Genomic DNA, 14,622 nt, shown 5'->3' on the forward strand with positions numbered 1-14,622 from the left:
AAAAATAGACGTTTGAAAGAATTAGAGCGAATATATTACTAAAAATTGATGGAGAAATAGCATTAATTCATCTAAGAAAGCGTAAAAATTAGCAAACTATTATGAACGTCAATAATGCTTAATTAATTTTGGTAATAGGCACTAAATGAAATTAAAAAAAAATTAAGCTATATATTAAAAATCAAAATTAATAGAGAATATTAATGGATAATATTAATAATAAATTAATAGAGTACTTATTCGTCATGGGGAGTGGTAAAAAGTCGCCATAGTATTATTTACACCAATGTTGTTTGAGAAACAATATTTTTGTCAACCATATGTGTGTATTGGAAATTTTTCAAAATGGTTTCAATAATTTATTTAAGGTTACTTAGCCAAAAAAACATTTCAGCTTAAAATTTAATTTTTTTAGCATTTAACTTTTGAAAAATAAAATTAATTATAAAATACTTTATTTTATTGAAATATAGTTTGGATTAGGAAAATTCTAGAGTTTTATTCATTTGTTTTTTGACTTTATGTAAAAATATGTTTTTCCTTTTTCTAATTATATTCTGTATGAATATGTTAGCCCGTATCATTGTATTAAAAAATAAAACTTTGTACTAAATTTTTGTTTATAAGTGAATTAAATATGCAATATTTATATCATAAATTAAAATATTGTCATTATTTAAAATTTTGAAATAGAAAATTTTTAACATTTAAAAACAAAATATAATTTTTAATTTGCTTATTTTAAACAAATGTCTAATGTGTATAACAAGTTAATTTATCTGTAAGCTATAGTTTTCCGAAGTAAAAGCAAATTTTCTAATGATATGGAATTTCTAAAAAAAATAACACAAATGAAAAATATTTTTAAATGCAAATATTTATTTCTGTTTTGATTTTTGGATATTTTCAATGTTTACTATATCGATGAATTTTGTTACATTTTCAAGTATTTTAAAATTGTAAACATTTAAAATAACATTAATAAACTTAAGTTTAAATTTAGTAAATTTTAAATTAAAATATTTATGGTAAGTTTCAAATTTTTTAATGAAACTTATTACTACTTTGAGTTTTTAATTTTCAAGAAATATACTTTAAAAACGTTAATTTTTGTTTTGTTTTGTTTTGTACTTGTACTTTTACTCATTACTTTTGAAACATGATTTTTTCTTTTTTTATATAACCATCGTTAGACAGCCGGCCCAATTTTTCGGTTTACGGCTATCAATGTTCAATTCCGTAGCCTTGTAATTTTAAATCCAATCCAGAAGACAAGGAAACTCCTGGATCAAGTAATGGGAGAAATTTGCCTTCGTGGAAGTTTTTTGATGGAACTAACCCGCATTTGCGTTACAAGGAGAAGAAGACCATGATACCTCCCACGGTTAGCCTGATGGCAAGGGGACTCTAACCCATGATCCGTCTACCACTGAGGATATTTCAAATCAGTACTGAGGTCGGTGCTCCCAAGTATGATTGTCATTTACCACAGAGCACTAGTTTAGGTTTGAGTGCGATAGCCAGAAGTGAGATTAACAGTATCTTTGGCATTAAAAAAATTTATTTTCGTCATTTTTATCTTTACAAGTTGTACTTGAAATGTTTATAAATTTAAAACTATTGAGGTTATACAATAACTGTTAATTTATGGATAATATTAAATTATTATACAATTAAAAGTAGTACATTAGCTAAAAATTATCCTATTTAAATAATTATACTGAATGTTTATGGAAATTATAACCTTCAATTTTAATAATCCTCCCAGAAAATACTTTTGTCTGCGCTACTGCGAGCTTCTGACAAGTTAATTTTTGCAATATGAACAAATTAAATTACTTACAATTTAAAAACTTTTAAAATCATCTTAAATATAAAAATCTTAATTTGAATACATACTATGAGCTTTGCCTGCCCAATGAGTAATAGAACAAATATAAAAACTTAGCAAAAATGAAATTTACGAAGAGCAAAATGGTGCTTTAATAATAATTAATTGAATCTATATTCATCAATTTTAATGTATATAGTATCATTATAGATATTCTGTCTTTTTAAAGAATATTAATCGTTCATATTTATGATTGTACAAAGTCAAAACTATTTTTCTTATAATTATTTCCACATAGAAGTACTCATTTTGTATTTTTTATTTTTAAAAAAATGAAGTTAAAAATCAAGAGTAAAGTAATAAACAAAATAAAAATACTAAGCATAACTTGAATAGTTTTCTAACTCAAAAATGTGTTAAAAGAATTCGTAATTTCTCAACCTAAAAGATTCTGCGGAACTTTCACGAGATGGCGCAGTAGTCGATGAGGGTAAAACTGACTTAAATTATGGTGACAACCCACGGAAACACGTGTGTTTACAAGGAGCTTCATTTTAGAGTGACAATTTCTCCTCTAATTCATTACTTTAATACCTTCTCTCTTCTACTACTCATTCGTGCTTAGCAAACAATCTTAACAAACATCATACAATTTCAGGTAAGGTCTATTAAATATCTTTTTCAGAAATGATTTGTTTTTATATAAAAAGGGTTTTGATAGATTTTTTTTTAAAAAAAACTTATTTTTAGGGAAATATTTTTAAAAGCACTAAATTTCTATTTTAAATTAACAGATTTAACTATAATGATAGTTTAGTCCTTTAGCTAAAATATAAATTGTTACAAAATAGAATTAAATAAAACATAAATTTAGTTTAAAATATTCTTTTACATAACTATTAAAGATTTTGGATTTTTAAATTTTGAGAAAACAAATATTTTAGGAAAAGAAATTTGATTACAAGTCACAAATATTCTAACTTTTCATACTTAAATACTTAATTTTTCAGAAATCAATTTATATTTATAAGCATTGTATTTTACGAATTTACATAAATTGCGTGTGATAAAACGTAAATTTTTCATTCGCATTGACTTAATTAGGAGACCTCAATATTTATCTTAATGAAAATAAGACATAACCTATAAATAAAAGTATTAACTAACTAATAGACAAAAAAAAGCATAGCATCTACGATTTATCCCAGAAATATATATTATATTTCATACTACAAAATACCCAGAAATATATATAATATTGTATATTACATTGTATATTATACTTATATATATTATATACTATACTACAAATATATGCCCCAAAAATCTTTATATTTTGCTTTAAGAACGTAACAGAAATTTCAAAAATAAGAAGCTAATTTTAAAATAAAATATGCTTTGCGCTTAAACATCTTTAACTATTTATTTTTGATCAATAATAGGAAGAAAACTAATGAATTCTTAATAGTCAACTTTTCAATTATTAAAATGGAGTATAAAAGTCTACAGAAAATTTTTAGAATTTTTCAGTGGAAACTTTCTAGGTTCCTTTTTTTTAAAAAATTATTCATCAATGAACAAAGCTAAGTATAATGCATAATTAATTGTTCGGTATTCTGAAGAATATATTTGAAAATTTTGATTAAGTTACTAATATGTAAAGATATTCACTAGCTAGTGATCAGCCCGAATTACAAGCACATCACGTCTCAGTTTTATAACCCCATAGCTGAATGGCTATTTTAGTAAAGACCATGGTATGCTTCTTCATCTTCGTCTAAATATAAACTTCCTTCACAACATTTTAAAAAATAACTACGAGAATTAAATAATAATTGGCAGTATACTTATGTAAATAATCGCAAGAAAAATTTTCGAAACATTAATAACAATTAGTGTTTAAAAAAAAGTTCCGTAGTTTTCTTACGGAATGATACTCTACTGTAAATTTTCGATGAACTTTATTTAAATGTATTTATAAAGTTACTTTTTAATTTTTGCATTTAAACATTAATAAAAAAAATTCTGGGAACAAAATTATCAAGCTGGTATAAAAAATATCCAAGATAAGTAAAATGATACTGCGTATTTAAACACTAAAGACAATAAATATATTATAAAAATAAAACATACTAAAATAAGCTTTACATGATCATTGATTGACACAAAACACTTTAGGCTTAAACTTTTTAATAGAAATTCAATGTCTCGATTCAGAATTTAAAAACAATTTTAAATATTTCTACAACGGGCTTTTTTGTTAGTGTAAAAAGAATGCGCTCTTAATAAAGACAGTAGTGATCTATTTTAAGTACCATATATATTTTAAAATAATTAGCTTTAAGTTAAAGTATTATTAGTTTTGAAAATGATTACATCTTCAGAATGAATTATTCTAAATAATTAATCAAATGAGTTTTATTTGATCCTATTGTTCTTTTTCTTCGGTTTCTCGTTCTTATTGTATTTAACTCTGCATAAATTTTGAAGCACAAATATCGTATATATCACTCAATATTATCTTAAATCAAAAAGTTAAATTTTTTTTGTGTTTAATACAGAGAGAAAGAAACATCCATAAAATTAAAATAAAAATCAACTTGATTTCAATTTAACATTAACATAATTATAAACATTTAACTGTTTTGGCGAAAAATAAGTATCTCATATTTCAATTTTAAAAACGAAAAATATCTTTACCATTATTTTATTAATAATCAATAAAAAGGTATTACTACCTATTTTAACATTATTAATAATTTTATACCTCTAAAATGTAGGGTATGTATAAAAATGTTTTATACCTCTAATACCAGGTTCATATTTTAGGAACCTGGTATTACAAACTTTTAATACTCGTCCCACATATTCGCAATTGAGATAATTCGAACAACAAAAGTGAAAATTCAGCAATTAGAATTTTTTTTTTCGGATCTTGCGTGTTTAAGACCCACTTTGTAGACTTAAGATCTCCTGCAGAGTTCAGAATAAGACTTTTTCCAGCTAATATTTTCTTTCTCTAAATTTATATCCCTTTCTCAACAGTTTATAACCGGAAAACTTACTTTAATGAATTCCCTGAGAAAACATTTGAGTTGAATTAAATATGTGTGCTAACACAAATTCAAATAATCTTATAATATTATACTACAGTAAGTTTATTGCTAATTAAAAATATAGTTTTTATTGGATCAAGTTAAAAAAAGAAATTTGTTTGTAGAAAAATATATATTTAGATAAGTTAATGTTGCATGTGAAATCATACTAGGAAACATTTTTCAGAGCACAAAATTATTTTAGTTATCGATAATATTAAGATGCAATATTATCAACTGCAATGGATTTGAAACCTCTAGATACTTATTTGAAATTTTTTACAAATGAGCATTAAATTGCTATTTCGAATCCTTTTTTATACATTTAATCTCTTTTATTTTGTGATATCTTTTAGGTGATTTAACATAACTATTAATTAGGCATTTAAAATAAATAATATAAAATTATCCGAATACAATATCAATTATTGTACTTGTTAACCAACACCAATTTTTTCAAGAAAGCAAATCAAATTTCAAAGAAGAATATCTAAAAAAATGTTTTTTTTCAATTATTTCCCATTATTAAAAATTGATATAATGCAACTTAAATCAGTTTTTATCCTCGTTCAATGCTTAATTTCTATAATTTCTTAATATTTCTACCTTAGTGCTTTTTTTGTAATTATTTATGGTTTCAAAACCTATATTTACCGGCTTTAAAAATTAACTCCAGATAAATTTGGCTAATTTGCTTATAAATAGATTTTAAAAAATTAACTGAATTACGCTCAACCAGCATTTTTCCACTTATTTAGTAATATATTTATTCAATACGTTTAGATTTAAATGTGCATAAAATAGTAATAGTTTTACAGTGCCTAAAAAATAAAGTAAAATTATAATAATGAAAAGCTTGCTGAAAATTACTAAATAACATTTGATACAATTTATTTCAACGTTATTTCCGCTTTGTCAATTAGGTAATCTGAGATTACTAATTCACACTCTGTAACGTCTACACTACATTTTTATACGGGTCATGCTGGTTTATTAAATATAAGTTATTACAGCTTTTTCTTTTCCATTATGCGTCAAAAACTTTTGTAGTCTTTAAACTTAATACCTCTTTTACTATCACTTTTATTAAAATAAAAACTTAGAAATAGTAACTAGTTGTCTTAGTACTTAGAAATAGTAAAACAATGCTCTGTTTTAATTTTTGATATGATTTTTAATAAGATATATTTTATAAGTATTAATTAGTAATGTTTAGTATGGATCAGATACCTGTAAATAACTTTTTTTCAAAATATGAAAGTAAAAAGTAATTATTAATTTTAATTAAATTTAGAATCTTAACTAATATTATGATATTTTGACTTATTTACAGAGTATTGTTTCATAAATAACTCTATTGAAGTATTATTTAATTCATAAGAAGTAAGCAGCAAGTAATGACATTTCATAGTTTCTCTTATTCTTGCCATATGTAAAAGAGCATGTATAGAATTAATTTCGAAATGTCATTAACTCATAATTTTATAAATAATACTTTTCTTGAACAACAAGCTAGATACAAAAAAAGTAGTGATAAATATTACATTATGTATCTATAATCCTTTTTATAACTAATAAAGCGCAAAAAGTTTTGATTGTTGAAGCGTATTAGTTTATGTATAGTTAAAGAAATTCCTTGATTAACGAAACTAGTTAGTCTTTATATTAGAAGGAAATTTTTCTGGATTGGTTTTGATGCGACGTTTTACATTTGCTCTTTGGGATGGCATACAGATTCTACTCGACTTCCTGCAATCTTTGCTTATATAAGGCCAAAGGAATGCATATTTGATTAATTTTGTAATAGCTTTGATACACGGATGTAATAATTGATTAATTGAATTAAAACTTACTCTTCAAACTTTAATGAAATGTCACATTACTTCATTTGAGATATCGCACTAGATATATTCTTCAGATTCAGTTTTTTTTTTATTAATGAGACAGGAATTTCTACAATTCTTTAATTCGTTGTCTATTTATTGTTCTTTGGGGATTTCTTCATAACTGATCGCATTAAGAAAAAAAGGTTTGAATTCTTGTTAGTGTGTAATTTTCTTCTTTGTACCGCAAAAACACATACGTGAGAAGTGTGTAATCTGTGTAAACAGTAAGCTTTCTTGCCTCTATCATGTGTCGAAAATATTTTATCGTTTTCAAACTGCTGGTAATTCTTTATCATAGATAGGTACAGTCCGCAAAAAAAAAAACGAATCACCCTGAATAACTTTCGTTCTAATGATCGGATTTTCACGAACTAAGTGTCAGTCTTAATGGTTCCTGGGGGTGACTTCAAATATGCTAATTAATTAGTGCTAACTATTAATTAAGTTACGAAATCAGACACAAAAACGTACTTTCTCTGAATAAACATGCATTTTTTTTTACATATTTGGATTTCTTATCTTCAAAATATAGGGGGTAGCCGCAATCTGGGAAATGTGGTCCCCATAGTTTGGTCAGGAGAGCGATTCAAAGTTCGTACCCCTTAATGTTAATTTCGCTTTTTGCGTTTTCAGTTATATTTTCAAAACTAATGAAGCAATTCAAAAAAAAATTTCACCCACTCATAAAACTCATTTACCCAAAGATAATTTCATGCAAAAAATAATTTTTAATAATTATTTATTATTTTTTATTATTTAATTAAAGTGAGGATGAAAAAATATTGAATTATAAGGTATGAATTTTTTTATACCATATTAATCTACATATTTTTCAATTGAAAAATCTAAAGTTTCAACTGTTTTTATTTATTAGAAGCTGAGAAAAATTAAAATTAATTATTTTTAAAAAAATAATTTGGCGACAATAAAGAAATAACTAATTGGGGCGATTAAAATTAAAATGTGATAAACTTGGGAGGAACTTGACTTCGCGCGCGTAGCGTAAAATTTCATTCATATTTTTTTCGCTAATAATCGTTTGCTAATCTTTTTATTTTTATTTCTTTCACACTATAAAATACGATGTTTCTTTTTTAGTCATTTAATAATTTATTTGCAATTTAGAAAAGAATTTTGAATAAAAAACACTTTATTCAACAAATGTCTAGTTTTAAAAAAGCGTGCTTCTGATAGAATACACCAGATTGTGCTTATTTAATTTGATTATTTTTTATTTTTTTTTTATTTTGTTTTTCAATAACTGATACAATTTCAATAATATGCATACGTATGCATAGATTTGGAATACTATATTTATCAATTTCTTGAATACATATTTTATAAATATTAATAAAAATACGTAGTCAACATTTTTAAACATTTCTCACAACATCGCAAATTTCTCAACGTCTTATAGGGTAAACTAAACAATGAAGGAACACTTAAGCTTAGCTTGCCTTTAAAAAAAATTCATAAAAATTTCAAACTTTGTAATTTTAGCTAAATGATGGCGTCGACATATTTGTTATTAAATGCAAATTATGTAAAAAAAAGTTAGATAACTTACATAATATTGTTTTAAGCTTTTGGTGGTTTAAATAATAAGTAGTAAGATGACCAAGTGAAGGAACAGTTCTTACCAGTGAATAAACACTAAATTTTCCAGTGAATGAACACTTAATTTTAAGAATGTTTGATGCTCGTTAGGAGTCCATAGGCCACACAAATGTCTAAAAACAAGATTTTTCTTGGAATTACGACATATAACCATAGTTAATGTGGAAAATATTACTTTTTTTTCAGTCATTGAATGGAAAGTAAAATATGTTTGAATACATAATTTAAAAAAAAATGTTTTTCATTTTTTTCTCACAGTTTAATAGTCCGTTCTAAATTATGAATGTTTATCATTGTGTAATCCGATGATGTTTTTATTATTATTATAATTCGATCATTTTTTTGTTTACTCTTTTCCCCATATTTTTGAAGCTTTTTTTAAAATCTTTTTAAGTATTTTTTTTCTCTTCGTCATGAGTAATTTATTTCTTCTGATTTAACCTTCCTCTTTTTTCCAAATTTTTGGCCAATGTAAATGTATCTTCGAAATTTCTTTTGATTTTCTAGTTCCATTTCCAGAATTCCTCACTGGATAATAAATGAGAATAAGGAGTTTCGAAGTTTGAGTAAAACCCATCTCTCATTGACTTATATCTAGTAGTTACTTATGAAACCAATTGATTTTGCAACTAATAATGCCTCAAGAGGACTTATCTCAAAATCAGTTTTCAAGATACTTTCATTATTAATGTTAGTTGTCTCAGCTTCAGAGCCAAAATTTGATTATACAATTGTTCTTTTTGAAATAAATTCTTCAATATTGAGAAAAGCACAGGCTATTGGATATTTGGGAGATTAAACTTTTCTGTCAATGCTCCTTTAAAAATTTGCAACATAACTTGTGAGATTTCCATCTCAAGCTTCTGAAGAAATAGCGCATCGTTACTCTCGAAGCATGTGTTTTGTTGATAAGTTGTCTTGCTCATTAATTCTTGGTGTCTGTTTTGCATGCATTTGTTACAGTCAACGTTTTCTAAATCGAATGGAAAAATATCGCATTTCATAAAAGCATTTTAACTTCATCAGTTGATGCCTCAAATCTTATTTAAAAGTGGATGCAAAATTTTCTAGACATATTGTTTTACAATTCTTTTGTTTTCAAGATCTAACGAGAGATTTCCATGAATTAGGTAGAAAACTAAACCAGAAAATTTGTTTTGAGGAACAAAACTTGCTCAGTTTCAAATTGATATGAGATTTATGCCTATCCAGAAGAAGCAAAATATGGAATTTGATTGCATTTTTAATTAGCCATGAGTAGAAACATTTGCAATATATTTGTAAAATGTTGCTGCAGTCATCGTTCATTTCATGAACAGCTTTTTCCAATGAAATATGTAGCAGGGACAGATTCTGTAATATCTCAACGACTTCTTCTGTAAGGAAAAACTACCAATGGAGGTACTTTTTCTTTCCTAGGTACTTTAGAATATAAATCCTTATAATTTTTAAGGCCGAAGAGTTTTCCCGTTTAAGGGCAGTATTCAACTCTTGTTTCATTCGTATTGTAAATGCAATCACTCTATAAAAGGATGCTAGGGCTACTTCCCTCCTAAAGATTCTTCTGAAGTTCTTAAAACCAGTATTTCAAATATTATTCTCTAAGGGAAGTTTTGCCTTTTGAAATTATCGTCGCATTGCACTGAGTTATCGGTGGTTGTCGCCTTAAAAAAACTTCACCCATTTTTCACCTAGATAATTGTCTTTAAATGGATTTTTCCTACCAGTTCCCGTTAGGACATTAATGACGGCAATAAGATAATAATTTGGCTAATTATTGGCACAAAATCCTGCAAAAAAATCTTCCATTCAAGCTTTTATTATTATATTTAGTTGTTATATTTAGTAAATAAACATAGTTTATTAAGGTGTCTAAGGTATGATGTAATAACTAATCACTACATTTATAAAGATAAATAATAAATTAATTATTATTATAATTCTTTAAAGAAATTTAGCAACTAAATTTGCATATTTAAATGAAATTGTTATAGGAACTATTCATACAACATTTAACTGAATTTTAGGAGTCCTCTATGTCGCTGAACTACTAATTATCCATGTAAAATCATATTTCACTCCTACTATTCATTCACTGGGAAATTTATTCTCAGTGAAGGAACATGCCTGTTCCTTCACTGGTTAGAAGTTGTTTTTTTAATTTCTAACATAATTTTGATTTATAATATGACAAAAGGTACAAGAAAATTAAAATTTTTCTTTTATTTTCATTAACTTGAAAAAATCCCAATAAAGGAACACTTGTTTATTCATTGGTTTTTCATCGTTTGGTAATTCAGTTGATAAGTACCCCCTAATCTCAGTACCTGCTTATGTTATGATGCTTGAAATAAATAAAACGTAACTTCAATAACCATATTTTGAACAACTTTTTCACAATGAGAAAAAAAGCATTATTATATGCAATTAATTTTACTTTAAACGGATAACTAGCACCACTGACCTTATAATTGTGTCAAAGAAACAAGGCGTTGAGCAGATACTAACAAATTCAAAACTTTTTCCAGAGAAGACTCTAAGACCAGGTAACTCAATGCATTGTTAGATAACTTCCTATTGTTAGGTAGTAAGCTACTGTTACCAATCAATCTAAATTAAAACGTTTAAAATCTTATTTTAAAAAAATATCTATGAAATGTTCCTTCACTGGGGTGTGTTCCATCACTGGTTGGCTTACCTTATATCGCCTTAATCTTAATAGAAATTTCTGGAAGTGTTTCACAAATGTTTCGCAGAACTATTTTACCAGTTATTTAAGTAAATTTTGACATTTTTAAGACTCTTATTCTTTACCCTTTTACGTGTATTATTTCTTTATTAATATACTAATCAATTCTTTTAGTTCTTTAATTTAGGTTTTCTTTAAAGTAAAGTTCCTTTCTAAATTATAGTCAAGCTTTCTTAAAAATAATTATTGTCTGCTAGCTAAGAATAAAACCTTGTTAAGAAATTAAAAACATTCCGCTGTTTAAAATTATTTAATGCAAAACAGCTGATTATTTACTAAGCATACTATTTTTTTTTTGAAGAAAGAGTATAAATTATTAATTGTCTTTTTTTGTTGTTTCTTTTGACTTCAACATAGATTATCTAAAATAGTTTTGATGTTTTATAAGTCACTACAAAGAGTTTGAAGATACAGAACATAAAAAGCTGTCGAATACGCAGCCAAATTTTTAAGCGTCTTAAAATATCTCAGTATCTTAAATGTCGTCCTAACATCCTAGTTGTGAAATTAAATTTTTAATTATCTGATCACGTGTGATTCACTAATTATTTCATTATATCTTTTACTCTTTCTTTATGATACCAAGTAGATTTTTTTCCTGATAATATACTAAACTATTTTGTTTATTTTTTTACTTTAGCACGATTCCCAATATATTATTGTAGTATAATTTGTTATCAGGAAAATGCCTTATTTTGTTAAGTAGGAAATACTAAAAATTGAAATTTGTAAGAAGGTTCCGAAGCCGTGCCAATTTTAGAGTCATCTGATTTTAAAAAAATGCTATAAAAAATACGCAATTTCCGAACTTATTTTAATAAAAAAATAAATAAAAGAAACCGTGGCAAGAAGGCTAACATACTTTTTACAGAAACTGTGAAAACTAATTTTTCCTATATTTCGTCAAAAGAGGATAAGAATGATATTGCTCCAAGGGACCTACTCAATAATTTCGCTATTTCCAGAATGAAATCTGTTTGATCGAAACATATTATTCCTTGAAAATTAAAACGAGGAAAAAATTAGCTTTTATTATTTATCTAAGCTTATTCCATTTATTTAATAATACAGGTATTAAGGTTAAGAATATGCGATGGAAGCCCCGTTTACTATTATACTATAAATGCATTAAATTATATAGCTTGAATAATTTATTTTAAGCAAATTATTTAATAATTTTAAGCAAATAAGGGTGTAAATTTTTTTTTTTTTTTAATGGCGGGCACTTGGAGCTATTGTCCATTGGCCACAGAAAGTGCCAGAACTGCTAATTCTCTTTTCGTTACCCAGTGGGCACCTGTGGCGAAGCCACGGCGGTGGAACAGCGTCGCCCACGTCACACTACCACAACCCGTTTATAGGGCGGGTCACATTCACACACAAAGGAGAAAGGACATAGAACACAGATAGAGGGAAAGAAACATCCATGCCTTGCCCGGGATTCGAACCCAGAACCTTTCTGATGCAAGGACAGTTCCCTGCCCCCTACACAGACTGGTCGGCGGGTGTAAAAATAAACTCGATCAAAATACTCCGATAGCATACCCTAAAATATATATAGAATAAACTTTGGCATCGATACATAAAAAATACCTTTTCAAAGCTTATTTTAATATCGAGTGAAATAATTTAATATGTTGTGTAACTAGATGGATAATCCCAAGAAACTAAATCGAAAATATGAAAACTTCATTGCTTTAAAAAAATAATAGATGATAATAAAAGTAGACATGTTTTGAGAGTCCAATAATGAAAGTCACAAGTCATTCAAGCCTGACAAGTCTTGAGAATGGGCGATTATATTTGAACGCTCGAAACATGTCGACTTTTACTTCCCTCTTCATATGTTTTGAAGCCAGTTGAGCTTTTATCGTCAATTATACTGTTTTACATTTGGGTCTTGATCATTATTTTGATAAGGATTTTACACTCGTTAAAGTAAACATATGCATTTTAATATTTTAACAGGATTCATGTGGTCTTTAAAAACGTAAGAGCATCAATATTGTAAAAGTTATATTTAACTAAAAAATTAAAATTTTGACACCGGATATTTTGAGTTAATGAAATAAAATATTTTATCTTTTAAGTTTTTGGGCCCCATTTCAGTAACTTAAAGATCTTACTAGCTCTGTTTAAAAGCAGAGTATCAGATATATATAAGAAAACATAAATAATCATAGTAGCAGTATTTGGTGGTAAATGTAGCTTATCGTAATTGAAGAATATGCTGTGCGACATTGTATGGTGAATTTGCGAACGTAAGTTTCAGAATGCATCGAAACACGAGGATGCTATTTGCTAATCATCTTTATCCAAAGAAAACCATGTAACCTAAATATCTAGCAGAATGAATCGATTTTATAAACAACGAATCATACAATATGCAGCATATTATTTCAATATCTTATTCTTAAACAAAACATATTTCAATGTCTTTAAAATGCCACTAAACATTCAGCAATTCCTTGAGTTATAGAAAAAAGAAATATCGTAAATTATAGAAAACCTTGTAAATGTGCATTAGAGTTACTATACAATCTACTTTTTATTTTTCAAGTACTTTTTTTTCTTCAAACTTTCTTGCTTAGAAGACTCGATTAAAGCTGTAAAAATGATTATCCCTAAAATTTTGTATTTAGCTATAATAAGTTATGTTAATTTAATTTTAGTATGAAATCCTCGAATAAATATAGCAAAAACAGCATAATCTATATAATATCGGTAAAAAGTTCATGTATTTAAATTCTAAAAACTTAGAAAATCATAAATAATTTATAAATCGATACAAATTTTCTTTTCAAAGGGGATAAAAATATTTTTTTTTGCTTTTTGGACAGAAATCAGCTTAAAAATTGTCTATTGCCTAGAAACTTTGAGATATTTACTATTAACAATTAATTAAACCTCTCCCAGCAATTACAAACATTATTTCAATTTTTTCTACAGTCAGAGCGTGGTTGCCTAGCAACCTAGTAAAATTACGCATTCCTCTTTTGAATTAGTCAATGGGTTATCTTAAAATATTCATTTGCGCAGGCGACTTTTTTTGGCGGTTTTCTGGACTATCGCCAAATATATAAACCTTTATTGCTACCCAATTTACCACCCAATTTTTTTAAAATTTTGTCTACCCCCCCTAATTCAAGTGTCTAGATTCCAAATATGTAAAAAAAAATATATGTTTATTCAGAAAAAGTACGTTTTTGTGTCTGATTTCGTAACTTAATTAATAGTTAGCACTAATTAATTAGCATATTTGAGGTCACCCCCAGGAACCATTAAGATTGACACTTAGTTCGTGAAAATCCGATCATTAGAACGAAAGTTATTCAGGGTGATTCGTTTTTTTTTTTGCGGACTGTACATTATTTACGTCGTACTAGAGCTAAACAATGGGCTATTGGCGATAGTCTAGTAAACATCCCTGAGAATGATCCAAAG

General features: G+C 26.5%; 1 protein-coding gene across 1 annotated transcript in view; it reads left to right on the forward strand.

Annotated features, from left to right (window-relative positions):
- Positions 1–2,351: 2,351 nt before the first annotated feature.
- The window catches only part of LOC107441330 (cyclic nucleotide-gated channel alpha-3), a 107,781-nt gene continuing 95,510 nt past the window's right edge, over positions 2,352–14,622 (forward strand). The window contains exon 1 of the mRNA XM_016054546.5: positions 2,352–2,489. The gene's annotated coding sequence lies outside the window, so the exon portion shown is untranslated. The remainder of the gene's footprint in view (positions 2,490–14,622) is intronic.

This window comes from Parasteatoda tepidariorum, chromosome 1 (assembly GCF_982258835.1).
Source record: "Parasteatoda tepidariorum strain Cologne lab strain chromosome 1, Ptep-v5.0, whole genome shotgun sequence".
Lineage (NCBI taxonomy): Eukaryota > Metazoa > Arthropoda > Arachnida > Araneae > Theridiidae > Parasteatoda > Parasteatoda tepidariorum.